Below are 16,854 nucleotides of genomic sequence, written 5' to 3' on the forward strand. Positions count from 1 at the left end.
CCTGCAAAACAAGAGCAGAATTACTTTAATGACTTTCTTTTTGAAATATGCATTCTTACAAACCATGCATAATGAACAGCAAATTCACAGATGTATTGTTTCTGTCCATTTCTATTTTACTTTCAAGAAGTTCATTTATTTCCACCTTCAACTTTGCTAATTAGGGAAAAAAATAAAGGAAGAAAACACCTCATCAACAGTGGTTTTGTTCACATCCAAGGGCTTCAAGTATTATCTTTGAAACTGGAAAGAGGTTAACATGGGAAATTAAAGTTTTGATATTGAAAGGTGATGCTTCCTTTTTAATCATCCTCTCTACTAGTAAAACTTTTCCATGGGATTTCATCTGATTTAATTGTTCTTGATTCTTTTAATTGCTTTGAGATGGCGCAGTTTCTGCAAGATGCAGCTCATCAATGCCTTCTCAGGAAAAAACCTCTATGGCTGAAGTGAACAGGAAGTTTATCATATGTGTTCCACTAAGAAAATGGAATTAATCATTAAAACTTGTTTCACTTAGGTAGAGCAAGAAATGCAAGTAGAACTATGCTTGAACAAAAAGTTACATATCCAAAATAAACTCTTGGGTTATAGGTCTATGACCATTACTCTTTGTGCTACTTAAGGCTTATTTTGGCATCTGATCATCTTTATTGAAACTGCAAGACTCGTTTGGGGTAAATGATAATTTAATTAGTGGGCTCCATACAAAGTTTCAACTTTTACCTTTTCCACTTAAAACAACAAGTTTAGAAAGCAGGGGCAAAGTCTTGTTTTCATTAACCTTTTATCTTCAAGCGTTAGATCGGTATCAAGACAATTTTTTCTCTTTTCATTCGTAATCAATTTTGAAAATAATGTTGCTATTTGCAGCATTACTGAGCCTCCACATTACATTGTGCAATTATCCGTAAGATTTGTGGAGCGTAAAGCAAAACTGTTTGCTTTTAGAGGACATCTGCTATAAATAAAATGATACCATAAATTTTCCAAGACAGCCATCACCTACCCAGTTGTTACAGAGGCAAAAAGTCTTGGCTTCCCAGAGCAGGTTCCTTTTCAGCCTCTTGTCAGGGAGGTCAATAGCATTTACTTTTGTGCTTTTTCTAGGAACCTTCCCCCACTGTAATGAAATTAGAATGTAATGCTTTCGACGCCTGCACATATCAGCTTTCATTCTTTGGGGAAGCATGTGAACATCATTAAACACAGTTTCTCTCTGTTTTCAAAAATGTTTCCTTAACAAACTTTATGAAACTGAAACTCAGGGAGTTCATTCCGATGATGTCTTTAATAAAGGGACATCTGCTAATGCTGGTAAATGTAAGCATCTGTTACAGTTTCTGGTAGGAGCCCCTATCTTCCAGAGCAGGGAGATCTCCACATTAATGACATAGCATTTGCTAGGAAGGTGCCATCTCTGGAGCCTGACTGGGTATTTGCTTTCTCCTTAGTAACATTGCTCAAATCTGCTCATCCTTTGTTTTGCAAAGGAATTTTTAATTATATTGCTTCTGCCACTTACTGTTAATAATAAATGCTACATGGCGCCATGAATAGCTCTTGTCTCCTGAGAAGATTCACAGCACAGCTGGGGAGTGGGGTTGTTGCTGGTCTCTCTTGAAAGCACACATTTCTCTGTAGTGCTTTGCTCTATAAGCTTGTTAAGAGTGGAATGAATTAGGAGCGAGCTGATGACTTGCTCACCTCAGAGACGCAAGAATTATGTTCTTGCATTCTTGCAAAAGTTCATGGGCAGCATCTACTCAGGTTCTCTGTGTGCCTTTTCTTCATGAGGCTCTCAAATATCTGAACTGTGGTAGGCCTTGGCATTTTTATAGTGTATTTACCTTCCGGTATGTAAAGAGCAAAGGTGCTTTTTAAGTCAAGCAGGATATGAAGGCTCCTACTCTGGCAAGATAACCTCAAATGGTTTTGCAGCTGCCTGAGACTGAAGTAAGTGCTTTTGATGAATGAGTCAAAATGACATGTTTGGGGATGAAATAAGGTGCTAGTCACAGGTTTTTGAAACAGCAACCATGGTAAGTGCTTGAAATATAGCTTTATTCCCAGTAAATTTCTGTTGTGTGAGCTAGTTAGACTTCTGAGCTGTTGTTTGTGCCATCAAAATCCCTTATTGCTATTAGATAATGATATTAAAGTAGGTTAGAAACTGTACCAGCAACACAAGCTGTGAAGAGTCATGAATCAATTCACACCCCAAAATGAGGTGCAAGAGCATTTCTGTATTAGAGTGAAATTTGGAGCTCTGATATAGGCACGTGACTGCTCAAGTGAGAAGATAAGGAAAACCCTAATGTGCTGGGACTTGTGGTGTCTCACTGAGAGATGATAAGACAGAAATAATAACATTCCTTGTGGGGCTCCTTTGCTTTTGTCATTGGAGAAATATCTCATTCTAGCAATGAACAGGCAACATATTTTTATTCTGCTTTACCATTTTATTCTTTAGTACCTTATTTGTATTTTGCTACAAAAGGAGCTGTAAAACTGCATTTTAAAGGTTTTTTGTATGACATACAAGAAGAGGCATGCTTAATAGAACCCTCCTCATGAGAATTTACTCCTTAGGCATCTCTGATATCTGTTTTGTAAGGTACAGCTGTCTAGGAAAACACTTGGGAAGAAATAGATAAGATAACATGAATATGGTTTAATTAGGCTGCAACTTTATTTACTATCTCATTTTGGAACTATCGATAAAGGAGTGCAAATTTTAATACTTTATTTAATTATTTTCATTAGTTAAAGTCTGTTATGTGTCCTCTGTTCTTTCAAAACTGTTTCCTGAATTGGGAGGCACGAAGACAGAGGGGAAATTCTAGAGAACTTTGGAATTCCCAAATGCTAGAACAACACTAAAAAGTGCTGCATGATGCAAGGGGTGAAGAGACTGAAGGAGAAGGACAGCTGTATCATTTCCATATGAAACAAAACTAATTTTCAGTCTGTGAAAATCATGTACTTCCTATTGCAAACCAGGTCCAAAATTCTCTGTAAATATTTGCTTTTATTTTAATTTTTCTTCAAATTAAACCTGTTTTAGATTTATTACCTTCTTTTCTATTAACAATCATTTTCAATGAAAGATTCTAATTTAATGTATTTTTGTTCAAATATATGATTTTTAAGCATATTCTTTTCAGTCTGGATTAGACAAAATTGAAAAACAGCATTTGTATTAGTCTATAGGACTAAACCAGGTTATAGACGCTGGCAAATTCTTAATTGTACAAATTTATGGCTTGATCTTGGAAGGACTGATGCTCATATACTCAGTGTTCAAAAAATACATACATGCTTGTATGTATTTTCCTAGAACACAGGCTTTATAACTTTCACAGGTCTTCATGCTGCAGTCTCTAAACATTCTACAATAAAAGATAAGGGCTACAAAAAGGGTTTTTAATGGATTTCTTTTAAGAAATTGTTTAGGTCTAATCAGTGTTGTCTAATAAACCCACTGTTTGTGAGCCATTTATTAGGGAAAATAAAAGGAAAGAAAGGAGAGTATAAAGGCAGTGGAGAAGCAATTCCTAACTAGATGCTGCAAGTAATTTGTTTCTCAAGCAACCCAAATCTTGCAAATTTTGAATCCTTACCACCATCCAGATCAGCAGAGCTTTTAACAGTAGAAGGGTTACTAAAACAATGATGTAAATATTTAAAGGAACAACTGGGAATTAAACATAACATTGCTAGTTGATGAAAATGACTCTCCAGCAAGGAGTAGCCCACCTAAACTTTATCAAATATTATTACCTTTAAATTTTAAATATGTATTTCTCTGTTCTGCTCTTGTGTTGTTTGTTTGGGTTGGTTTTTTGGTGTGTGATTGGTTTTATTTTTAAGTTTTTGATATCTATGTCTTTTTCTGTACATACAATGGTATATTTTATAAAAAAAGCACTGTGCTCTCAGGACTTTTTTCTTCAGATTTTGTTTCCTAATGGTGCAGCATCAGTAAAACCAAATCTTGTTCTCCGGAGACTTGCTTTGCTTTGATGTATTAAGCTGATAACCCATTTAATGAAAGCATCCCAATAAAGTATTTCTTTCAGCTACTTAATGTATTTCACAGACCCTTATGTTTAAAAATGTTATTCTTTTATGAGTTATATTGTGATTTTATGACAATAAAACGTTGTTTTCTTTAAGTAATTTTCCATTATAATATCTCTCAGCTTTTTGCACATTGGAGCTAGATGACTATCTATAGGAGAAAATGAGCAAATTCCATAGCTAGCTACTTAAATTTCTAGGAGAACTGAACACTGATTATGATCATCAGCCTTATAACGTATTATTCTAGTTTTATGCATCTCCCTCTCTCTCTCTTTGTCTTTTCTGACAGCAGCTGGGGACGTGGCTAAAAGGAGAGGCCCCCAGACTGCCCTGGAGAGTTCCCCTTTGCAGGGGGTTGCACTTGGTCACTGCATTGCCAGGGCAGGTGGCAGCTGTGGTGCAGATGCTGAGGGCACCTCCCAGACTTAGCTCACAAGCAGAGATACAAGGAGGCAGAGATGATGAAACACCTTACATAATTACTTGCTGAATGCTGATTGACTGGTTATTTTATATGTGCATTGACCCTTGCTCGCCCACTGTCAGACTCAGAGTGCAAGATTTGAACGGTTCAGCTTAAGGTGAATTATATAGTCTGGCCAATGTTAACATAATTAAAACTTTTATACCAATTACTTTCATGTAACCTGTGCTCTAAATATTTGAGAAGTGTTTTGAGCAGTTTTTTTAAAAATTATTTTTAATGTATTGGTACTTAACCTTTTTATCTCCCTCATCTGTAATACAACTCTAATTATAGTAGTTAAAGGTGAAGAAACAATTAGAAATGTGGAAAAATGCATCCAACTTAATTTTACATAAATCTAACTCAGAAACTTAGGCCAATAATAGAATTGTTTTTTTCCACTAGGGGACAAAAGAGGTGTGTTTTGTTCCAGAGTGATATTTATTCTAGTCTGGCTTAATGGTGTATGCATATTCAACCTTAAAACTGTAGATGCTCAACAATTCTAAAATTAGTTGGAATACAAAATTTTGCTTGCTATTTGAATTTCTTTCTTATACAGATTCCAAGAGAGGTGTCTGGCTGATACAGAAACAGCAAATGGAGTGTATGAAATATAACAAACACCATAACTAAAACCAACATCTTAGTAGGCAACTCTATACATCAATAATAATTTTGAAAATCTCCTTTTTAGTAAGACGGTGTTTTGTTGATCCCTGCATTAGGAACATTGTAATAATTCATGCACTAGCTGCCTAGGGAAAGACTGCCAGGCTCCTGGACAAACAGTCACGAGGAAAGTCCCCCCGCAAGGGAGACAGAGGGTTAGTTCATTAATCAAAAACTCTGGGAGATCTGGGAGATCAAAAGCACATTTTGTAGAAATAGGTCCAAGAAGTTGGAGGCATGCACAGAAATCCTTCCTGCATCCAGCTACAACTACAGCCTTGCAGCTCAGGTAATGGGACAGATCTTGTTATTGCTCCTTTACTTTCATGCAAAATTTGGTCAGCTTTTAGCTAAGGTTTCAGCAGCTGAAGCTTTGGTGATTTTGGAAAAAATAGAGTGCTTATGTAATCCTTGGTTTAGGGAAAGCAGAGTGAGCTTCCAGCTGGCTGAAGACAGAGTTTGGGAGCTGGAGCACTTTGATGTTCCAATCAGTTGCAAAGTGAATGTTTGTATATGCCTTACTCACTGAAAACGAGACTTAACTAAGTTTTAGGGTCCAATAATCCTTATATTTCTTTATGATTTCTGGTCTTATAGTCAAAAAAAGCACTTCCCCCCCCCCCCCACACACTTGGCACATCTTTAAGTGTGTATAGAGATGCATTGTTCATATTCTTCAGAGAGCTCTGGCAAGTGGGAAACTCTCTAAGCAGCATCAGAAACCAAAACCTAGACAAGGAAGCACTTAAGTTCCTGGGAGCTGTTCATTTCCACACATCAGGAGATTTACAAACCATAATCACCACAGCGAGTGAGTCACCAAACCTTCTGGAATTAATATCCACCTTCTTTCTTGATAACATTGTATGGTAACAAATAATAAAAACAACAAATAAAGCAAGAGTAGCTTCATCAGCAGGAGGATTGGAAGATGGTACACAGCTCTCAATTTTAGCAGGGCATTCAGCTGTGAAAAGGGGTAAGTGTTCTAGTACTCCCAGTATTCATTTCAGACTTTTTTTGTCAATAATTTTTTAATATGCATTCCACAAATCCTCCAACATCTCTTTAAAGACAAAAAGTCATGCACGGTTCATTCAAGGGATACAAACAAATGCTTATGCCTAGGAGCTGTTTCCCTCTTACCTGGAGTTTGAAGGCTTGGCTTACAGATTACTTTACTTTGTATTTCCTAAAGTATTCCTCATCCACTGGGGACCTGATGAATGTGTCCTCTGGCATTTCTTCTGGTCAACTGTGAGAACCTTCTGATCTGAAATAATGCTGTGTGAATGTCCTTGTGTTGTGTCACACCTGAGCTCGTTAGGCACTTATTTCTCAGTTATTCACAGAGTTTTTACTAAAAAAACACTGAAATCATTAAATGGGATTTTTGACTAGGGATGTCTGGGGAAGCCCAAGTTTTTTTTAATGTGTAGTGTAAAATTACTCCCATTGGCTTAGCTCAAAATAATGCTCTTGATTTGTTACCTAACTAATTCCATCTGAATATCATAGTGAAACACTTAAATCTTGTCTTGAGATCTTATTCTACATGCTAGACACAGGGCTGTTAAAATTCAAAGTCTCTAGACCTCACAGAGGCAAGAAAGCTTAAAAGAATATGACCTTTTGTCTACTGGAGTCCAAGTTTGCCCTCTACAAAATGAAATATTACTTTTTCTTACCTTATTGAGGTGGTATTAAAGTCCTCCCTTAATGAAGGAAATCTTGGCTCTGTTAGAATCAATGTCAAAATGCACATTGAGTCCAACATAGCCAGATTTTATCTAATATTCAGGATGCCCTCATTACTGCCCTGTGTGAACTGTGACAAACCCCAAGTGTTCTGAATATGCTGTAAAATATAACCATCCAACGACTCTCTCTCTGTGTCAGTAACTTTTGCCCCTTTCCTCCCCACATACAGACATTTAATATGTCTATATGATGATTTTCATGCCTTCTTTTAATATTGCAACCATATTTGCTGGCTTTCTGCCTGGTCTCTTGCACTCGTGTGACAGTGTGTGCTTTCATTTGTTATTCAGCTAGTTTACTATCCTCTATGATTTGTTTCATATCCCTTCCTACATTCTTTAGAAAGTCACCCTCAACGTCTCTTCCTTTGCAGAACTAAACCCCCAAAACTTCTTGGATTAATGTGGTTTGCATTTCCAGCTGTAATGTGTCTCATTGGAAAGTTTTGCAATATCTTTATTTGCAATATCTTTATTTGCTCTGAAGCATAATAGAGTTTCAATTTATATACTGCTTTTAATGTCAAGCAGGCAGTTTCCCCTTTATAAAATGGGGAAAGGGGAAGCTAAACCTGACTAGTTGATGCAGATAGAAAAGTTTTCAGGCTAAACTTAAACTGAGATAGCATAAGGGCATTCCATTATCATCTTTCTTGCTTTACTCCCAGTGCTCCCTGCTTATTTTCTATTAAACATTATAGTAGTTGATACTTCAATTCTTTTGCATATTTTATGTTACTAATTGCTGTACATAGTTGAGGGAAGTTATTTGGCTTTTTTACCTGTAGGCCTTCACACATAAATTTTTTGAGACTTTTGTTAATGGCTTCACTGTTATTTTTACACGTGCCAAAATGAATCCTCATCAGATGGTCGCCTGGATGCTCCAGTTTAGCATCACATGTAAGTCTCCAGAGCAGCTTCATTCTCTGGCAGAAATTCAGCTCCTATCCACTCTCAGGAACGTTAATTTACCACAAATTGTAGCTCATTTCTTGAAAGTGATTTGCCTATAATAGACAGTCCCTGGAGAATTAAAAACCCTTTTATTTTTTTTTTTCCTTTTTCTTTCTTTTTTTTTTTTTTAACTAGGGTTATCTGACACAACCAGGATTTGCAGTTCTGGCTTGAAACTACTACAATAATGCAAACTCAGTCTGATTTTTCTAATGTCATGATGAGATGCCTACTTATTAAAGCTTGACATGGACAGGGCGTTGTAGAAAACACTTTGATTCTATAACCCAGAGACTTTCATAGGCATGCTGTGACACTGTAAGACTTTTTCCTCTTGTGATTATCTCTCTTTAATGTAACATTATTGTACTGGAACTCTTAGTGTCTAATTTCCCAGAGTATTACATCACTCTATTATAAGGAATCCTCCTCACTGTCGTTCCAAATCAGGATTATACAGCAAGGCTAATGAATACTCAAGGATTAATCATTACCACAACCGTGGATTGAGCTTTGGGAGAGGGAGAAGTAGGAAAACATCCACCATTTATCATTCCAGAGGGATTTGCGAGGCAATCCTATACCCAGAATAAAGTGCAGGCCAAAAAAAATAAAAAAATTAATATATGGTAATAACATAAGGTTTTTATTATGTTTTTATTTTAAAAAAATTAACCCCTAAGTTCCCAAATTCTAGGTTGCATTGATAAAATACTCCAGTGGACTTTTGGTCACAATGGCCAACACATACCTTGAGGATGTCACTGGCAGCTCTGGGCTGTGCTTTGTGCTGGCTTTATGAACTGCTAGTTATCTTCTAGCCTGAAGATCATCATAGGAAGAGTGAAAGCAAAATAAAAGATATTTAAACTAGAGCACAAAGACCAGAGTGTTATTCTCTTACGGGAAGCATGATGCATCTCCCCAGCACCAAGTCAGAGAAATCTACTGCTATTCAAGGTTTAAAGGAAAGAGTTAACTGTTGCTTCAGAGCAAACTTCTGAGGTATAAAATGGAAAATATTTGCTTTAACATAAGTGAAAAAAGTACTTTAAACTTTTACTGCTTAGTTCCATTTCTCTGTGACTGAACAGTTACAACAATCCCCTCACTTCACTTTTGCATCATACTTTGCAGTGAATGGAAAGAATTACTAGATTACATTTCTCTCAAAATCATTCCTCAAAAACTCTTTGATTACCTATCTCTTCTTCATGTGTCATTGGAAGGCAGAGGAGAGGGCAGAAATCTGGATGGAAAGAAAATACCATGAGAGACACTTGTTGAATCACTGATCTTGCTGCCAGTAGCATCAATCAACACATATTACCACAAATTCTCTAAGCTGTGCTTCACCCACTTTCTCTTTAGCAGTCTGCCTGCATGTCAAGCTGTTTTACATGGAGTACTTCATGGGTTTTGACTCTGTTTCCAACCTAAAGCCGCTTCTTCTGGCATAATACTTACAGTTCTTTCCAATCAAGTAATATTGATTTCAGGCTTTTCAAGTGCTGTTGCTATACAATTCTCTTCTCTGCTGAGTATGGTCTGATTCTCTCTTTAAAAAAGGCTGGCTCACTCCACTCCTCATCAAAGGAACAGTTCTTCTCAGCTCTTCTTTTGCTCCTGATAGACTTGGCTCATGCTCCTTTTCCCACTGCCAAAACTATTGGCCTACTTTGTTATGCTCCAGTAGAGACATCCTACCGTACTTGGCTGCTGTTGGCCTGTTCCACTCTGCTCAGATTAAGCTCTCTAACTCTGCTCTTTTTTTATGGTCATTCTCCTGTAATCCTCTGTGCTTTTTTATAATCAGTCTGCTCATCATTCGTAGAAAGCTGTCTCCAGATTTCATCCATATGGAATTTAATCCAGGTATTTGTTAATGACCACTAAGACTAGTAGCTGCCTTTTTGTGGCATATTTTTGACAGGAAACTGCACTACCTGTCATATGTTCTGTAAAAAAAGTACATTTCCACATTAATGTAAAATGATCTGTATAAAGCATATTAGCATGAAGCTGTGAACAGTCCTTGCACATGTCTTGGGAGCAGACAGAAATGGACCCATGTAAATTCCAGTTAAAGGCTTATTATTACAGAGGCACATATTACAGAGGCATAAAGGAATCCCATTTGTGTTATTAAAACCCACCTGACTAAATCCTTCACAGTGTACAAACATCAGTGAACACGCCTTGGGAACTGTGCAGAAAACTTCCCAAAATATACATAAAATTAGGTTAAGAACATTTCTAATCCTACAGTGTTTACAAGTTGCTAATTATATGGTCCCTGATTTGTATTAAATATGAAAGAATTTTAAGTCTCCTTTTGTGGGTTACTATTGACATGTTGTAGCCATTTCTAACAAACAATTTATTACCTTTCTGCTTGTTAGATGTAGTCATGGCTCAAAATGTGGCAGGAGTTGGGGTTTTTTCCCAATAGTCCAGAAAAAGTACCCAGGTATTAAACAAATGAGAAGGTATAATTAATTAATGAAAGTCCTTTTTGAAAATGTTGGCCAGCATTAATCTGCCTTTTTCTATGCATTCATGTCACCCTATTTCTTAATTCACCTCTTCTGCATAATTAAAAAGTATAAATTCATTACTGCGAACATTTATTTTGTCTGAAGCATCACCAGTTTTAACCAGTGTGTTTGTATGAATCAGAGCATGATAAAAAACATTTGACTTCATAAATCTTTTACTTCTGAATGACTGATGAAAAAAGAGTCTATAAAGCCATGAATACCTTCTTAGTAAATGATGCAAAAATTTATATGAAAAGTAATTGATAATTTTGAGATCAGTGAAAAAAATTATAAATCTTTCTCCTTTATGAAGTATTTTGTGTGAAATATGGAATGTTTTAGGCTATAAAATTTATACTTACCAGCAGGATACTCAATCAACAGTTAAAGAAAAGATATTTAGAGATGACAACAGAAGCCAATGTTATAGACAAGCGATTCAGAAATTGTATTTATTTATACTTTTATTCTCTTGCTCAGTTTCACTTAAACTATTACAACATTATACACAGTTAATTACTTCTGCTGGAAACTAAAATATTTAGTTCCTGCACCTTTTCTCAATGGACTTGCAAGACACTATTTAGAATTTGTGTATATGGTGTGCTGCACATATTAAAACCATAAAGACCATGTCAGGGGCTCTAAGGGATAATAAAATATTAATTTGATGGCAAAAATTAAGTGGCTTAAAACAAGAAGATGTTGTTTATCCCATGAGTGGCTTTTAAGACATTGATGTCTGGTTTGATTGTGTCTATTCTTAGCCAAATTAACCGCATGTAATGAGACCTAAGTAACTATCTGACTTCAACCAAGCACCTCACTTACGGAAAACCACCAATTTTCCCTCTGTCAAGTCTTGAGTATGAGAAAGGACATTTCCTCTTTCTGAGCTCATCTGATTTTGATAACACTATAAAAAGGCCTGTTTCATCCCTGTCACTTGCAGAAAATGCATGTTCTTACAGAAAAAACCCCACTCTCTTTACACATAAAGAGGAAATACATGGAAAGAAGGCCACAGAAAGTGACATCTTATATGTGATATCCTAATTTACTGAGAAAAGGGAGATATCTAACTGACCATAAATAGGGAAATGAATAAATTAATTATATTCTTGTTAAAATAGATGAATGTTTCTTATGCTCTGCTGCTTCAAGAGAGTTAATTCAATTTACAGTACCTAAGAATGCAGCCTATAGGTTAGTAGTGGTACATATATTGTCATCAGATGTAAATAATACATCTGCAGATGTAGTTTTCTTTCAGTGACTGCCAGAATCAGGGATAACAGTACAGTGAAAACACCAATTTATGCAAGAAATACTGCACCATAAACTGGTTTTCAGTTAACAAAACCCTATTGACTATGAATCACATTAACATTTAAAAGCAATATAAAACATGATAATAATTAATTCTTTTAATGAAAAATAAAAAAATAAAGGAAAAAACCACTTCCAGATCTGTTTTTGTAGTGCTTACAGGATGTAATGGCAGCCTATCAATTTTCTTTTTTTATTAATATAATTCAGAGTACAGTGTAGATAATATGGACCCTGGAAAGGAAATTTTTCAAAAGCATCTTTTGAATATCTAAGGTTCCTGGTCATCCCCTATCTTCTTCCTCCTTCTGTTGCATTTTCTTCAAAGCAGAGCAAAATGCTGAATACTTCCTAAGGAAGCACCAGAAAGTCTAAAGGTTTTAGGCAACATAATGTGAAAGCATTGGTAAAAGAGCAGAAGTTGGGAGAAGTAGAGCAGGGAGACACTGGCAGCACAGAGGTGAGCAGAAAAGGATCAGTTTCACAGCTGAGAGAGGTACAAAGACTAGGAGTCACTGAACTTAACTCAAAACTGTAATTCTTTTGAGATGTTCTGGTGAAATCATTCTTCTTATCCTTGAAGTTAATGATCAGAAGGACAAAATGAAATTGTGACCCGTGGTTCTTGAGGAAAAGGGAAAAAAAGAAAAGGAAGATGGAGCTTTGCATTGTGTAAGCCCCAGAACTCTGTTGAGGGCAGAACAGCTGGATGTATTTTTTGCTGACTCATGTCATTGGTATGTCTGTCCTAGACTTGATCATTCTCCCAATTAGTATCAGAATTATTTTGGGAGAGACAATTGGCCTGTGAATGCAGACATGCCAAGTATGGCTGGTTATGCGTACGTGTCAACTGTTTCAACAGAGATGAGGAGAAAAGTAGACAGACTTGGATGTTTTGTTTGGCTTTTATGTTTTAGACGCTTTGCTTTGGTGCTGTGCGTTTGGTATTCGTTTTGTCACATAATTATACTGGGTCTCATTCAGCTTGGAAAATCAGGTTTATTTTCTTTTTCTGAAGAGAGATGACAAGTGCTATTTTAATCTTTCCAAGCAATTTCAGTATTAAGCATTCCTATCACGTACCAGTTCAGGGAGGGAGGTTACAGCTTTAAGTTACTTCATCTGGAGTTTTGTCCACTCTCAGGTGGACGTGACTGCCAACAGCAAAAGAGAGAGGAGGGTTTGGAATCAGATTGCAATTAAGGTTATACAGCATCAATGGTGTCAGGCTCCAGGGAGGCATTCAGCAGTCTCTATCTGCTATGCAAACCACCAAACGCCTCCATCTGACAGCTTTTCAAAATAGCTACGCTTGGCACCACTTCTTTGGGCACAATATGTCCTGGATAATTTATTTAGTTTATACATTCAGCTGTGTACTAATTAACTCTTTGTCTTTTGGAGTTCTGATTTCCTGTTTAGTACATTTAAAATGGTGTCTTTTTAGTCCGAGGGGACAAATTCTTCTGGCACTTACCTGGGATGAATTCGGAGTAATTCAGATGGTTTCAGTGGATTTACGCTGCCTTTAGAGAGTAGAATTTGATCCTCTCAGTGGAATTAGCAAACAGCTATAATTACCTCCATTAAAAAAAAAAAAGAAAAAAGTACAAACAGATTTTACCTTATTTTCTCACCATTTGCTTTTTGTGTGCCAAAGAACGCTTAGCAGAGGACAGCACAAAGCTTTTCAAGGAGGCTCACTCAAGTCAGTGGTCAGCCATGAAACAGAACCTGAGTTTTGAATTGGACCTCCTTTAAAACTGCACAAACAGCTGTGGTTTTCAAGATTTTAATTTTGCAATTTTAATCTGGAGCACTGAAATTCACTACAGTTATTTCTAAGGGTCGACGTGCAGGAAATAAGAGCTGGGGCTTGTGCTGTTTTGCAGGCCTCACATTTATTGAATTAACAACCAATGTTTGCATGAATTTTCAGTTTAGGGATGTAGAAAACCCTGTCACCATTAGAAGCCTGTGTTTAAAAGCAATTTGCAGCAAGTCTGATAGAATGCAGCACACAGGATAATCAAGAGCCAGCTGAGAAAGACATAGAAGTTACCTATGCATTCCAAAGAAAGAAGCTGATTTCCTGAAACCTCTGCCATGTGTTTTTGAGCTCTATATTTCTCCCGTATTTTGTTTTCTTATGTATTTTTAATGATGGATATGAAATTTTTTTCACCACGTGTTTTTTGAAAAGATAGATGCCATTTAAACCTCAGTGCGTATAACGTAAGATTTAGTGTTCCTAGAATGTGAATGTGTGCTTGTGTTTATATTTACACTTTTGCACTGGAATATCTCATTTAAAAATCACACTGCAAAATAGGTTGAGAAATGCTGAGAGTTTTGGGATATTTTCAGATCCTTATATGCATTTGGTGGCTATCTGTGTTTTGCAGTAAAAGACATTTGACTTTGTTGTTCACTGAGACTAAACTAATTAGTTTAATTTGCATTCTTTTAATGATCCACAATATACTGTATAGCACATATTAAAAAAAAACTTAACTGCAAATGCGTTCTATCAAGTGCATTATTTCCAGAATATTTCTACCTTTATATTTGATCAAATAGGAAATATTAGATACATGATAAACATCTGTGGCAGCTTGTACAACAAGGCATTTCACTGAGATGTGTATTAGAGACCTCTATGCTCAGTGTTATACTGGAGTTTCGTGGCTCACATGGGAACATTTTGTCTTATAAAACATTTTCAGTTTAGAAAGAGACAAGAGATTACACCTGAGTGTCCTGAAAATAACTTACAAGTAAAAGTTACTTTTATTGTTAAAATTTATTATAATAAACATTATCATTAATCATATAAATCATAAATTTATAATCACAAACATAAAAAAGTTTGAAATTAAACTGTTAATATTTGAGTTCTGCAATTGACAGAAATGTATTCCAGGTTTTTTTGGAAAGTTAATTTTGACAAAATTAGAACTGACCTTGTACTGTGATAACAGACCTGAATGTTCCAGGGGAAAATGATTTTAGCTAAATTTCTCTGACCAGGGCTACTAATAATTAATGAAAGTTTTTGAAGTTCCCATCACAGAAGCATATGAACTGCTGGGAAATTAGAAGCCAGAAAAAGAAATACAGACATTTCATCATTCAACATGCGGAACAAGGAATTTGATGCTGTTTGTTGGCTGACAAACTCAGTTCTCAGATTTTTAGAAAATCTGAACTTTGTAGCAGGATTAAGCTGATATACCTGACTGCAGAGTGATGGGCTTTGACTGACGTAGCCCAAGTTTGAATGGTGTTCCCATGCACAGCAGAGGAAAAATTGTTAAAAATTCCCTTGTCTTAGAGAATGGAGGGGAAAGAGAGGGCAGTGAAGGAGAAGAAAACACATAGACATAGCATATGTTACACATTTAAAAGAAAACTTGCTTACTGAAGTGCATGAAAGAACCATTAGGGCTGTTTTTTCAAAGTGGAATTCACTCATGTGGGGTGGGGCGACACTGCGGCAGCCGAAGCGCTAGAGTGGAGGTCAGGCCTTCGCTGTCACTGCTGCTAAATGCTGGGAAGCTCCAACTGCATGAGAGACTGTTAAGGAAACCAAAGGCAGAAGTTTCACACCAAACCCATCAGTCTGGCTCACAAGCAAAAACATTCCCCAGAAATTTGCAGTCTGGCACTTCCTACTTGTGTGTACCAGCCTGCTCAATACCCAGCTCCCCGCAAGCTACTTTTCACTTTGGGATTCACAGTAAGCATATTGAAAGCAATGGAAAAATTCTCATTGATCTTAGGGGCCTTCCAGACAGACCTTCTGTGAGTGTGAATGCTCCAGACACCAAGTTAGAGATGCTAATGTGAGTTTGTCATACACTGAGGTTGTTACCGAATTGTGTACAAACAGTGTTTTAAAGTGTGGAGCCATAACCATTTAGTGAGTGAGATGAAATGGGGACCTGTAAGTCACAGCAACATATTTTAATAATTTGTTTATGTAAAGCAAACAAATTGCTAGGAGTTTTAGCAATTACCATCAATTTATGAGCAATTAATAGCAATTTTTTTTTTCCATATTAGTTTGAGGGATTCACTCTATTCTGTTTATTTACTTGTTCTCCTGTCTTTGTTTCTATTTTATACCTCTGGAATAATGAGTAGAGACAGAGATGGCAGAGGATCAAAATGGCCATTGTGGAACAGCTAGGAGCCATGTAGTGACCCACAAGGAGAGACAGGGGATGACCTGCATGACCTGAGGCCTCTTGGTATCCTATAAAGAGAAATCCAACTGACTATGAAGTCCATATGTTACGAATATTTTACCTTTTTTATTATTTTTTTTTAAATAATACTTTACCAAATTTAGCTATCAAGGGAAAAAAACCCCAAATAGTGAACCTGCAGTTATCAAGGGTTTCCAGTATCCCTGGGGGTGTGTGCATAGCAGGCATCCTGACCCATGTAACAGACACCTCGAGCACTCTTGTACTTTACCACCCTAAAACAAACACAAGCCTAAACCAGAGCCATGTGCATACAGAAAAGTCTAAACAGATTAACTTACTCAGAGACAGTGAACCCAACAACAAACAAACAGAAATTAGGATAAAAGAGATCAATACACAGCAGCACAAGGGGAAAAGTTAGTATCTAAATCTCTGATTGCTGACAACTGGCAGATTCATGGCTCTTTCAAAGGAGAAATAGCTGGATCAGCACCTGCAATGAGAGTGTAGGCAAGAATGGCATTTACACTTTTGTGGCTCACACAGCCATCCTATGAGAATGGATTATTGCATTCTGATGAAAACAAACACGTTCCAAGCTCCGGGATTGTGTTGAGCTGGTAACTGCTTTTCAAAGAAAATGTAGACTATGAAGATTGCAAATATAACTGGTCCCACATCGCAGTGACAGGCACAGTACACAAACAGTAAGCCTGGTGCTGTGTTCAGATAGTCCTGATCAATGACACCAGACTCTTGCTATCATGTTTTCAAAGGGAATTTTCTGATGGATAATAGAAGTGTGTGTACATGAGAGACAATCAAAT

Source organism: Pseudopodoces humilis, chromosome 10 (genome assembly GCF_049639895.1).
Source record: "Pseudopodoces humilis isolate 2021_Gansu_Grassland_sample_001 chromosome 10, ASM4963989v1, whole genome shotgun sequence".
In the NCBI taxonomy this organism is placed as follows: domain Eukaryota; kingdom Metazoa; phylum Chordata; class Aves; order Passeriformes; family Paridae; genus Pseudopodoces; species Pseudopodoces humilis.